The sequence below is a fragment of the Heterocephalus glaber genome, unplaced genomic scaffold, assembly GCF_053883595.1.
Source record: "Heterocephalus glaber isolate CG9 unplaced genomic scaffold, H.glaber_assembly_v1.0 deba00001577, whole genome shotgun sequence".
Classification (NCBI taxonomy): Eukaryota; Metazoa; Chordata; class Mammalia; order Rodentia; family Bathyergidae; genus Heterocephalus; species Heterocephalus glaber.
In genome coordinates this window covers 7,383,188-7,397,911 of record NW_028258358.1, presented here as the reverse complement: position 1 = coordinate 7,397,911, position 14,724 = coordinate 7,383,188, and the positions used below count along the sequence as shown (strand labels likewise).

At 31.0% G+C, this 14,724-nt stretch overlaps 1 protein-coding gene and 1 long non-coding RNA gene across 5 annotated transcripts in view; both read left to right on the top strand.

The window, feature by feature from the left end:
- Positions 1–14,724, top strand: part of Dach1 (dachshund family transcription factor 1) — a 388,734-nt gene that overhangs the window by 119,347 nt on the left and 254,663 nt on the right. The gene's annotated exons all lie outside the window — the stretch shown is intronic.
- LOC147823490 (uncharacterized) overlaps positions 1–14,724 on the top strand; it is a 97,909-nt gene that overhangs the window by 80,971 nt on the left and 2,214 nt on the right. The window lies entirely within an intron of this gene.

The following is a 14,724-nucleotide window of genomic DNA, read 5'->3' as shown; positions in this document are numbered from 1 at the left end:
GTAAGTACACTTAGGAGGAAAAGATCATGAGGATAAAAAAGAAGGGATTGCAGAAAGATGATACCAGAATGGGAATTTGGGTTCAGACCATAAAGAAGATTCTAGTGTCATGCTCAAGGATTTGAAAATATCCTGTAGAAGGTAGTTTGCAAACTATTTTTGGAAAGGGCTAGGTAGTAAATATAGGCTTTGGAAGCCATTTGGCCTCTGTTGCAACTATTCAACTTTGCCATTGTATAATGAAAGCAATAGATAACACATTAAGAAGTCATTGTGGCTGTTTCCCAATAAAACTCTATTTATAAAAGCAGGTAGGTAAGATTTGGCGTGCAGACTGACCTTTACTCTAGAGAACAGAGAAGCAACTGATGATTTTTAAGCAAAGAGGAGAGGTAATTAAACTAAAGGCTGAAGTAGGACAGTAGAAGAGATAATGAAGGAATGGGTAGAGTGAATAAAACCTTTGAAGTAGAGCTGATAAATTCTTGGAAAACTCAAGGTGGACAGAAAGAAGTGTTTTTCCATACTTTTGAGCTTTGATGGAGTTGAAGGTAGTGATGGAATCAAGATCTCCCAAATTTTGGCAGGCTGAGAGGATAGATCCAATATGGACAACATAAATTTCATAAAAGTGAATCTAAGATCTCTCATTAAAAGAGTTCAAAGTGATACTTTTAACAATATTAGGTGTGAAAATTATTTGTAGATTTTTAATGGACTACAAGGTCAATTATGAGTTACCAGTTTGGAAAGACAGCATGTTGAAGGAAAAAGAGTACTGAACTGATTTCAGAACTTTAGGAACTGTAAAGGGTAAAACTAACTATGCCATTTGATTCTGTCAGTGACTTCTAAGGAATGTAAGATAAGACTTTTTCTCCTTATAAAAAGGGAGTCTTTGGGAATTCAGGACTGAGTTTCTTTAAAAAGGGCATCCAGTTGGATTGAGTATTTATTCCTAGTATTTCCTAACATTTTATTCCTAAGCAGTTCTAGCTTCAGAGTCTGCTCTATTATTTGAATGTTAACATTACAAATGTGGTGGAGATTAGAGATGAATATTCTATATCACCCTTTGTAAAAAGATCAGGATATTAAGTTAAGAGCATTTAAGTGTCTTCTCTAAAGTCATGTACACTCCAGTGATAGATTCAAGATTAGAACCTTGCTTTGTTGTATTTTAAATCCAGGCTTTTTTGCATCAATACGTGACTGCTCCTGAAAAATATTATTACATAAATAGAGATTTCTTTCATACAATTAGAACTTCTTTGGACATTTCAGATTATTTCAGAAGTGTTAATCCTTACCATATCCCTCTGTAAAGTAGATAAACTACAGTTAATTAGGTAATAGAGAATTAAAAGGAATGTGTTCTGTTTAAAAAGAAATATGAACCAGTTTATTATAATCTGACTAATTAAAATATACAAATTTAGTTTGCCAATGAGCTTTGAATGCTATTAGATATTTATTTTTTGGTAAATACAAAATAATGAAGTATGTTTATGTGTGTATATATATTTGTAAGTATGTATACAGTGTGTAAAGAACACATTTAAATTAGATGACTGTGCAAGAAAAGTAAACACTTTCTTTTTTTTTCTTTTTGGTACTGGGGATCAAACTCAGGACCTTGTGCTTACAAAGCAAGCAGTGGCACCACTGAGCTAAATACCCAACCTGAGAAAAGTAAACACTTTTCTAAATGAACAGATGTTTTGACTTTGCAAGCATGACTCCTACACTTATTGCAAATGTATTAAGAATTAGTAGACTTGTCCTTCATGTAATGAAAAACATATGTTTTGTACAATTTTTATTGCTTCTATAGTCTTAGCTTTTAACCTAGGAAAAAGAAATGTGCAGTTTAAATATTTGATTCTTCTTGTAGAACAGGTTTGTACAGAATACAAAAGACTAGTAGCTCCAGGTAATGACTTTTGCCCTCTCTTGGAACTTTTCTGCTCTTCTGATTGCTTTATTTTCTAGTTATAAGATTAGTAATGCTAATTCACCTTCACTGTACTCTGAGGAAATGACTTCAATGTTATATGTTCCTTTATAAAAGTGATATACATATATAAATCATATTGCGGCAAGAATATTTTTGAGAAGATCAGCAATAAACTGTTCATTCCATATTATTGGTTAGGATACACTGCTAAATCAAAAGATTTTTAAGTGAAGGTAGAATTAGTAGCATACATTTCTGTAACTGTAGAAACTTTTGAGAAGATCATTATTTTTGCTATATGTTGAGTAATGGTGATTATATTCTGTTCCTCTGGAAAGACAGAAAACCTCATCACGTTACATAAATAAACTAACAATTGAATGTTCACATACCTATTTTATTGTCAACTGCTCTAAGCGAGTTTCATTCTGTCATACACGGGTATTTCTTTGTGCTTTGTTATTGTCTTTTGTAGATTCTGCAAGCCCTAACATTTAATAGTAGTAAGTATGTAACATAAATAACAATGTGCTTGCATAAGAATGATTTTATGATATTTTCATTTTATGAATATCCATCCTGAATACTAGCAATGAACCACCATTGACTGCTAGTTGAGGTCATTGCCATGTCGATTCTGTTCTTTTAAAAATTTTTTTATTTTGTTCTTAGTATATTTACTTTTCCTAAACAGGAGTAACATCTTCTTATTTACTTATAGTTGTACATGTCTGTGGACATAATCGTCACAGAATTGTATGCTTGTCATGAAATTCTACGTAATCTATATTTTTTCCATTTCTTTTGACTTTGTAATCTCTCAAAATTTCTTATTTTGTTTGTGGCCTAGAATGTGAGATTTGGTTCAAAAATGCAGGGTGAAACCTGGTTATTAGTCAAGGCAAGAATATAAAAAACAATAAAGTACATTCATTTTTGTAACAAAATATTCTAAAGACATTTACATTCTGAAACATGAAACAACTGCATAAAATCTGTACATATTTTTAATGCAAAATCTTCAATTTAAATGGAGTGTCCCAGGTAATGAGGGGCAATCACTCTTCCCTATTGCTCATCATTTTTAGGTTACTTTGTGTTATTTTACTTGGGATTCTTTAATCAATTTGAGGTGAATTATTTTATGGGCAAACTCAATAAAGAAAGAACTTTTAGTATGGTTTTCATTTGTTTTCTATTAAACTGTATAAGATAGCTGATTATCATATTTAATTTACACTGTTTAAAAAATCTCCACAACAGAACAAAACCCATACAGGTGGTTTGTATTGAAGAAATAAAATAAGCTTTATTATTATAGACTAGGACAATTCTCTTTCTACTACACATTACTTGGGTAGAACAAAGTAGACAGCTCACGCTGAGAAAACTGAAATGGGAAGAATGCAAGAGTTAAAAGACAGACAATACACTCAGTAGTGTCTCAGGCATAGGTCTCTGAAAATTATGATGAAACATTCAACTTGAATGAATAAAAAGTATGAGCTTATCTGTTTGCTTTTAGTTTTGGAAGTCATTTTATAAATTGAGAATGCTAATGATTTCATATTTCTGATTAAATTTACAAAATCATTTATTTCTCCTTGTTAAATGTATTAAAAGGGGGTTAGTTAGTGGTAATTATTTTTATTGCAGAACACAGTTTTTTTCTTTCTTAAAGCATAGGTTTTGTTTTTTGTGGTTTTTTTTGGTAACAGGGGTTCGAACTTGGGACGTTGTGCTTGGGAGGCAGGAGGCAGAACCACTGAGCTAAATTTCTGGCCCTTAAAGCATAGTTTTTATAAAGTGAAAATATTTATGATTATGTGGTATAATCTTTAGGATCACTTATTTTCTTCTAGTCTTTGTTTACAATATCATTTTAAATGTATCTCATCTCATAATTTAACACTTAATCGAGGAACCCAATATGTTTAGGTCTTAATTTGGGGAATTCTAGTTTAGGGTTCTAAATTTGTGTTTTCAAATAGATAAAAGTTTTGCTAAATTACATAACAAAATAAAATTCCTTTGTTTTTCCAAATAAGATTTCTAAACATTTGTTGAAACAATGCCTTCTTTTTATATTAAAATATGTGTATTCCATAGGCAAATTAATGCTTTATGAAAAACATTTTTTCCTATTTTTCTCTTTAATTGACATAAAAGAAATAGCATTTTAAGAGCAGTGATTTTTGAGAGTGTTGATACATCCATATATTTTAATTGTGAAAGTCCTGGACATGAGGAGTGTTTTGCATTAATTTTGCACCTGATCACATGCCTTTTGGAAGGTTTCCAGAGTGTGGTCTGGAAGAACTGTTACTTCCAACTTGTGCCACTGAAATTAAGATCTACTCCCTAGAGAAGACAAGTGAATTAACACAGTATGCTTTATGCACAGTGAAAACAAACTAATCTATGTTACTACTTTGGTTAGAATTATAACACATATCTGCATCAGATTGAATAAACTCTATTTTTCAATTAAAAATAGAATAAATGACTTACTTATGTGACTTTGTTTTAGGTTCCTTTGAAATGTTAAGGTTCTCTGAGAGCTAACCACAATTCCAAAACAGGACTTTCCTGCCTTTGTATTTCCTAATTTTTACCTTCTTTTTTTTTGTACAAAAGATAAGCTGATTGTTGATAGCCAAAAATTAACATTAAAATCAATAAACATAATTTATCTCTGTACATATCAAACTCACTTTAATAGAGAGAAATCATCAATGATATATCATTAGCAAATAAATAATAATCATTCAGACATGAAGTATTCAAAGACTAGAAGATTTCGGTGATGAAGACAGGAGAAATAATAGAAATCTGCACTAGGGCTGTTGGTATATCTTGTAGGGAATATCTAGAAAATTAGATTAATCAAGGAGCAGACATTTGGAAGAAAGTTTGTGTGAATGCCTGACAGTCTTGCTCTTTCCCTCATTTCAAATGTTGGCAGGGTAGCAGGCAGCTCCAAGGGAAATGTGCTCCTTTCATACTTGAGTAATTGATGAATTGTATGCAATATGCAAATGAGAATCCATAAATCTTATGAATGACAGCTTAATTTATGTGAGCCTTAATGAATGCAGGATTAGATTTTAATTAAATATCCTCAAAGGCACCCTGAGTAGTAGATTTTTTTAAGCCTTGTTTTTGAAGACTTGTTTCTCAAGCAGTGCATTTTACAAAAGCAGAAAATCAGGCAAAGAAGTTAGCCTGTATTTTTATAATAAGCATTGTTTCATTTTACTTAAAAAACAGCAGATTAGGTGATAAGTCCTTAACAAAATATGTATAGATCTTTTTATTTTCTAAACATTTCACTAAATTAATTACTTTTAATTACTGTTGGTCTCTGATATCCTATGCTATTTTTAATTATAAGAAAGTTATTAGAAGTTTACCAAAATATACACTAGAGCTGAAGAATTGTTTAATGGAAGATTGCATTAGACAGATAAACTTTTAAAATATCAAATCTAATTTGAATTAAATAAGATCTTCTTAACCACTTTTTTTTCAAATTTGCCTTTCTAGACAAGACCTAATGAGATAAGATGATAACTAAGACTGTTTCATACATGATATTTAATAAGGAGAATTGCATACTAAAATTAGACTGAAATGATGTATATTCCTTTGGGAGAGTTATCTTCTTAATTCACTTTAGTATTGTTAATATAGCTTTTTCATTAATTGTATATTAGATGAAAAATATCATTTTACTTTTCTAATAGACATCTACTTTTTGAATTAGAATTTAATTTATGATTAAAATGAACATTTGATTTGTGTTTAGAAATCTAGATATTTATTTTTCCATTTGAAATATTTTCTTTTGAAATCACTTATAGCTTAGTTTTAATATTCATCATTTATTCCAACACAATTAGTTTTAAATGTCAGAAGTAAAAATATCTTTTTGATTTTGCTCACAGTAATGCTAAAAGTGCTTTTGTGCATATAAGTTTTAAAAAAATCACACTTTTCCTTAAGTGAAGCAAAGTTAAATAGCTTAAAACTGTAGTTTACACACCTAAATTGTGGTATACTGGAATGTAATGAATTGAGCACAGAGATTTAAAACATGCCAATCAAAGTATTACTCAACACTTGAGATTCTATGGGAGTAGGATCTGTGAAGATCTTGAACCTGTATGTATAATTTGAGTGGGTGACTGTCCGTTTACAATTTGGGGGAATCTACAGACTTCAACAGGTTTTGCATGAGGATTCTTTATGCAAAAAAGATTAACTACTATATTGCAAAAGACAGTAGCAAATAGATGACTTTGTGGACCAAAGACTATCTGTGTGAAACCAAACAAAAACATGTAATCCAGTGCCTTTATAAATCAAGCATTTATATAGGATCTGTAAGCATACTTTCCTTAAAGCTATTAATATTTTTCAACACTGTATTAATTTTCAAAGCAACACCCAAGGAAACTCTCTTGAATTTTTGTTTTATTTTCAATACTACAATCTCAAATAATATGACAAATTTAAGAGCTCATTTTTATCTATTATATCTTTATTGTACTTATGTGAAGGATATCTGCTTACCAGCATAAAATTTAAATACGCTGCATAAAATGACAGTACATTCTATATAAAACATATATTCAAAAATATTTTAGAAAATGTCAAAACTTAACTCACTTCAAAGTTTGTATTTTATATAGTTTGATCAACTATGATTTTATCCTTCTTTTTGCTGACTTAAAAAGCAAAGATATTTTACTTTAATATTAAAATTAAGATAAAAATGGACTAAAAGAAAAGAAGAATTAAAACTATCATGAAGATTTCCAGATTTTAAAATAGACTTTCATATTCAGATCAATTTATATTTATTTTCTCTGTCTTATATCTTCTTTTTTTACTCTTTTATCTTCAGCTCAGGTGAATCGGGACCTTCATTTTCTTAAAGGATACATTGCTTAAAACGTTAAAACTATGACCATTGATATGCTCTTTGACAAACATTGTTTTAAAAAGATAACTCTCTTACATTGTTTTGGTAAGACTTGCTTTTCTAGAAACATTTCAAGCCCTTTCTGCTATACTAATTTCATTTCCAAGGCATTTATTTGAAAAAAAAACATTTGTTTTAAAATATTTTTACAGCTTCAATTTGCTAAGAGATTATGTTGGGATCTACATATAAACTACATTATTTGCTGATTGTAATATTTCTTGTTTAGACATTTTGTGCTTCCTGTTGGAATTGTTAGAATTGCTTGTTCTGTCCCCAAACCAAAAGTTATAGTTGGTTGTGATTTACATTTTTGTAATATAGAGATTTATTCATCATGAAAAATTTCTTTCTTGAGTATTTTTAATTACCAAATGTCTGAAAGTTGGTCTTCATTAGAGCTAATTGCAGCTTTCTTTTAAAAATGAAAATAGCCATAAATCATAGAGAATCTTAGTTGCAAATTTCTTCATAATTTTTCTATTTAAAACCAAATATAATGTAGTTTTACGTTTATTATTAAAACTAAGATAAATTTCCTATATTATTTCAGATATAAGTAAGCATTTTGACATTGAAATAATTCATCTATTTTGCTGTGTGCAAAAATAAGAAAAATTTGGAAAAGGAAGTATGTGGTATCTATATTGCTTCAAGGATTTATTTTGAACAACAGGTTACACAGCTGGTTTTATATAAGTTTTGATGATCTTAAGCTCTTGTGTTAATCAGAGAAATTTAGGATTTAAATTGGCAGATATTGGATGCCCAATTTTTAAACATTGTAATTATATTGGCTCATTTAACAAATTTAATTTGATAAAGGACAAAAAGTTTTACCTAGATGGAAGTTACTGGATGGAACTGTGCAAGTTTTAAAAATTATTTTCAATGGTGTTTTGAAGGTATTCAAATGTAAAATTACTTTTCAATTGAGGTGAACAGGATAAATTTAAATATCAACCCCTTAGAAGTTGCTGATCAAAGAAGTGCTCCTTTTATTTTGAGTATTCAAAAGTTGGAGGAAACAAATTCGTGCATTTGTTTCTCTTAGGTTTCACTGAAACCCTACAAATTGTTTCCCATATGAAAAAGACTCCACACTCACCTGAGAATTGTTCTACCTGTCAATACTCTGAAAGGAAAATGAAAACAAAAGTGCAAAACAATAATCTATTATTTAATTCATTAAAAACAGAGAAGGATTGATGTGAGATTAAAAGATGAATTCTAACAAAATAATTTATTAAAACAGATTTTAGTTATTGTGTCAAATGCAAATCAATAACAAAAAAGATTTTCAACATCACTGTTTAGATACTTATTTATTTGTACTATCTAAATATATACATTACCTCAAAATACAGCACCAAATATTTGAAATACCATATTCACTAAGATCCCTTTTAGTTGATTTCACTTTATTTAGAATTGATTAATGTATATCTCTTTTCTGGTTTTGATACTTTACTCCAAGGAAAAGGTGAAAACAAGCCTGGGCAGTCCTATGACATTCTGCTCTTTTCATTTATAGAAGCAGTTCAATGGTTATGGGTCATTCTTATGCAGTGTCCAAGAAGCAAGAATTATGTTAACCCAGAGATGCTCAGAACTCCCCTCCTTTTATCAGGCCATATCCCCAGATTAATCATACATGCTTTGTGAAAAAAAAAAAAAAAGACCGGCACCAAGCCCACAAAATTATGCTAACATTCAAAAGCTGAAACAGGTGTATTCTAACTCAAAATCTAAAGCTCATTCCGTATTTTGTAAAGTAGAATGATATTATATGACTGGCTTTTCAGTTCCTTAGAACTACTGTTTCTAGAGAGATGAAACACTAAGTGAAAAAAATGATATATAGCTGCATTTGGATCATTTTTTGGATCAATTTAAATGCATAAATATTTCTATATTGATACATCTGTCATGCTCACCATGATGATATTCTTCAAGCATTATTATCTTGGAATATCCCTTTTACAATTTTCAAGTTCTAACAAGATAGCTGTTAAGCAAAGGGTTTCTTTGGTGTTCAATGTAATTTAGTCACGAGTGGTTGCAACTGGGAAACCATAGGAATTTCACATATAAGGTCTTGTTTATTTCATCTCATCCTCTTTAAAAGGGGATTTTAAGAAAACAAGCAATACTATTTCTTCTATGCAAAGACAAAAATCTCAAAGAAATTCTGCATCACTAAGAAAATTAACAAGCTTCAAAGATGAAAGATTTAGTATATTGAGGAGAAAAAAGATAAAACTTACTGAACTTATAATATTCACTCTACATGTCACTCAGAAAATCCAAAAAGAAGATGGTTTGTTCATTTTCATCTTGACTCTATCACCTGTTCACAATATTGAAACTCATGTACAGCAAATGGCATATGCTGAATGTTTATTACTAAAGAATATTCTTTTCTAAAAGTAGTGATTAATATTCTGTAGTAAAATCCTGCAGGCATAGACTTATAATTGTCTAGGAGCATAATTCCTAATTCTACTCATAAATAGATATTACCATCATACCTATGCTTTTCAAAATGATTATTAAATCATTTAGGATTACGTTCATAACTTGTACATGTCTGTAATATGCCACTCACAAAATGAAATGTTTTAACACACTGTTAGTAACTTTTATTTAAAATCTTATTTGAATTGTAGCATTGCTATGTGAAGCCTCTAAAATCAAGTTCCTTTTAATGTATGCCAAATCAGATAATTATAAAATTTGGAATACTCCTAGTAACTAAATGAGTAAAAATGGCAATTAAATGTTTGGCCCTTTAACTCAGAGTCCTTAAGAGATGAAAATATGTTCATCTCTTACCTCCCCTACTGATAATTATCATTGTATTGTTGGATCAATTTTCTTGATTCTTCTGTAATTTAGCTCTGTCAGCATTAATCTCTTCCCTATTCACATCAGTAGAACTAAATGTCTGCTTAGTGTTATGGAGGTTCAGTGGTTGACATTCTAGTTGCAGAAAAACAATGAAAAAATTTACTATAATACATGTCTGAACATTTATGTTGCAGTGAAATCGTGTTTGGAAATAGATTTTTACTTTCTTCACATAGAAGATTAGTGTTGGATTTGTTTAACATCCTTAGATTATTTTTCTCTTTTTTTCCCAACTAGTATTATTATTGCTGCTGCTCATCCTATGGGATTTGTAACAGGAAATAGCTGTGAATCATCAAGTAAAATAGAAATGCTTTTTATATTGCAGATTACATTTTCACTATGTGATAACAGTTACATTTATCAGAGCGTAGGAACATTCTGACAGGTGCGAGGGATAAGGGTTGGACATAAACTCACTACTATAAGAAAATGAACTTTTCAATAAAGATATCACAGTACTGATAAGTAAACTTCAGAGAACCTAATTGTCTACTATTATGTGTCATTTTATTACCTTTATATTGATCTTGATCTTTTATATGGAGAGCAAAGCATTACAAAGGAAGACTTTTATATAATGCACCTTTATTTGCAAAGTTATCTTTATATCAAGGACTAGTTAGCAGGCAAAGGATTCATATTTCATTAAAATACTGATAGTATTCTTCTACAGAATCTGAAAAATTAAACACTATGGAGTGCTTTGGAATTTTAAATGAATGAATTCATTTGTATTACATTTTAATTTAGTTAGTCAAACACATTTGTTAAACATGATTATGGGCTGAGACTTGAACTAGATATTGTGGCTGAAAATAGGGCAACATGGTGTGCCCCTTGCCTGATAGAAATAGTATAACATAGCTGGAGAATGCAAAAGTGTACTGTGTACAAGAAACAAGACTTAATGAAAGAGCACACAGATATGTTATTAATGGTAGATCAGTAGAAATCTAAAAATTTTTTTTTTAGTTCTTTTATTGGTACATTTTAGGTATACAATTCGTTTACATTTATCATTGGGTGTTTGTACCTGTACATGATATATCTTGGTTCTTATTTTTTTCTCCATTACCTGTGTGCCCTTCACCCCCTCCACCCTTCCCTATTTACATAGATTTCATTTCCATTTTTTTTCTTTTCTCATAGTTTTTCCTTTCCCTCTTTTCCTCTCCCCTTCCCCTCCCTTCACTCCTTCATCTTTGGACCTTTTTTCCTATTTCAAATGATCAGTTACTCATTTTAATCATTGTAACACTTGTTCACACTATCAGTTTCTCACAAAATCTAAAAATTTTTGTACTGCCGGCCTCCCAGAGTCTATTGGTTTCTTTTCTCCTCTTCATGTAGTAAAATCTACTTTCTTCTGTTTTTTTAATCAGGCCAAGGACCTTTCCACATTAGACTTTTCCCGCTTTCTTGTCCATTTGCTGGAATATTTCCCTCCAATTTTCCTGTAACTGTTAACTTAGTATTGAAGCCTCATCTTGGAGATGTCCTGCTAGACTTGAGGGACTGTTCTAATAGTATATTTCGCTATTTATTTACTTTTTATCTTTCTCTACTTGGATCTTCCCCTAGTACAAAATAAAATCTTAATATTGTCAACCAAACAAATAAGAAAGACAAATATAAATCTAAAGGTGCCAACCTTCTATGGAATATTATAAGCTGAGGAGATCACTTAGAAAATCTGTTTTTGAAGGAAAGAAATAGATTTCCTCCTCCTTACACCCCAAAAATGTAAGCAGTGACATAACACATGGAAACCATGGAGGCCACAAGTACAGGACAGAAAGCATCAGGGCACGTTGATCCCTGGAAAGGATCAGTGCGTTTAACTTCAGCACAATAACCAATTCTTGTGTGCCTGTTTGGTGCATGAAATTGTAGTGTGAACTGAATGTAGTTAGATTGGTGAGAATTTGGGCTGTTAATTTTGTTAAGAAGTTGAAAGGCCAAAAGATGAGGATTGGAGATGCTACAGTAAGACACAAGATCTGTGGTGTTCCATGAGAAGCAAATCCTGTGATGAAATAAACTATTCTAATACTGGGTCAAAAGCAACTTTTCAAAGGTGGCCTACAAAGCCTTCATTTACTTTTGTACTTAAGAAATAGCACCAGAGGTTGGATTCACACAGAAGAAGGAGCCTCTTTTAAGTGCAAATAGTCATAATTTAAGCGTTTAACCTTAATTATCAATTAAATTCTTGCAGGGGTTTAGTTGATTGTTGAAAGCAAAAAAGTGTAGATGGCTGAGGCAATGGGCTTAAATGTCAAGGGGAGGAGTAAGAATGCCAAGAAAGCAAGCTCCGCTAAAAGTGGAGACAGGAAGACTGTCAATTATAACATTTCTAAAGCTTGTTTTGGCTATTACTCAAAATCGTCTTGCTCGCTGATTTCTATTGGAAAAGCAGTGGGTAGGGGTTAATACTTGGGAGAGTTATTAGAACTGCATTAGATCCAAAGAAACAAGCACCTAACTAATGAATAGGCCACAAAATGAATATAAAACTATACATGTGAATATAATCAAGCGGATTTGGTGATGGAGATTACAGTGAAAATAATAACAATTTCAAATAGAAAGAAGGGTCAACAGTGAACTAAAACCTATGTAACAAATGTCAATATTCATTTTACTCTATCTCTGATAAATTGAATATTTTCTGACTTCCTTTTAACTGCCAAAGGGACAAAGGTCTTAGAGGAAAATAAATTTTGCTTCCATGAATAGGCCTTTCCTTATGTTTGGCCAAAATATCCCCTCTGTAACTGTGAGTTCAGATATAAAAGAAAAAAATTCAATATATCAATTATATGAATACCGTTTATGAAATGTTTTAAGATTTGTCTTCTGTCCTAATGTTCTTCTAAGACTTTTATTTTCCGTGTAGGAATTGTAATCTCTTTTCTTCATTTTTTTCTGTGTTTTGAAGTCTTCAACGCTATGGTTGTTTTTTCCTAGGAGAATCAGTGATCTTGTCAAAAGAGGATAGGGTTCAACACAGTTCTTGGATAGCAATTGACAAGGTCAGCTTGGCATTTGCTCCCTTGTTTCAGGTACTCCAGTGAACACTTAACATCCTCCTTGAGTTCTGTAGTTTCTATTAGACTAAAAAGTTTGGACCAATAATTCCAGATTTATTTTTGATTGAAGACAAGAATGGGAGGTTAAATCTAAAGATGTGACTGCTAAGCTTAGAGACCAAGATGGAAAGTCAAATACAGATGGAAGATTCCTGGGATGTAGCAAAATGTAGGAAACCATTGAATTTCTTTCTAAATGGCAAGACTATGAAGAAAACTAAATTTTTTTTTCCTTTTTTAACGTATTTCTCTTCCCATGAGAGTTATAAAATAAACAAGTTAATCTAAATTAAAAGAAAAATACAATGTAATGGAAAAGCATAAAAAGGTAAATGAGAAAAAAATCTAAGAGATGGTGGGATAATACAAATGAAATATTCATAATTCTTGATTATTTTTTGGTCTTCTAGAAACTAAAGGCCATGCATAGAAGCACAGAATGAATGTGTATCTGGATATGTAGGTGTGTGTGTGTGTGTGTGTGTGTGTGTGTGTGTGTGTGTATGTATGTGAATACAGGGTTCTTGCAATATCCGAGAGACTGTGTTTTCATTTCTGGTCACCACCTTAGCAAACTAATCAATGAGGCATGAACTGCTATCTGCAGTGAAAGAAATGAAAAATAGACCACAGATAATCCCTCAGTTAGAAGGTTACTCTGTGTGATAAAAGCTATTTTGTTAATTTATTTACTTACTGGCTCAGCGAGATAAAGTGAAAGTACAGTTAAGGAATTCTGGTTGAAAGAATTTTAAAGGGCAACTATGACTTGATATTTTATAATATTTGATTGACACAACAGCATTTTCAAGCTAAAATTTTTTGTAGCCCATAAAATTCTGTATTAGTTTAGTTCATTTTATATTTTAAATTTTATTCATATGTATGTAATATAATTCACTATTCAGTAAAGATAAAATTGTCTGACTGAATATATAACATTTTATATTGTGTCTTTTAATTTATTGAGATATGGTAATTTTTCAGAAAGGATATTCCTGTACTTTAATATTTTCTATTAGCAACATGCATAGTATATATTTTTTGAAAATTATTAGTTTGTTTTTTTTTCTCCAGTTAATTCATGCAGCAAACATAGGATTAATTTTCCACTTATTACCTGAATTATTGAATTCTTGTAACAAAAAATATGTAAAACATAGTTATGGCCTTTTAAGGTTTTATATACTTATGTACAAAAATGATACATAAATTGTTACATTAACAGGATAAGGGCTATAATATATTCCATAGTAATGTGAAAGTAAAAGGAAGTTAGTAAGCAATGTGTACCTGGGGAGATTAGGGAAGAAGTTGATGAGAATTAATGTAGGATTTTTCTCACGTGGACAATTGAAGGAAAGCACATTCCAGGCTGAAGGATTAACATCTGTGAAGCATGGATATCTGCAAATAATCAGGCAACAACTGCAGTGTGAGGGTGGGAAAGTTATGAGAAATTATTCCTGAATACAATTGAGGTGTTTGATTTTCAGGGCTTATACGCTGTAATAAGCAACTCAGTGGACTTGTAGAAGAGTTCCCGAAGGCATACAAGGTGCTATGATGTTTATCCTATCAGTAGATGAGCTATGTCAGTACTAAACAACGTGCAGGAGCAGAAAGGACAGGACATGGGAAATAATGAGAATAAGACATATGAAGAAGAAAGTGAATTGGGAGGTAAATGATAGGTAGAATAACAGAATGAATAGCTAGTGCCCATTCACTGACAAGTGGAAAGAGCACTAAATGAGAAGGAGGACTTGGAATGA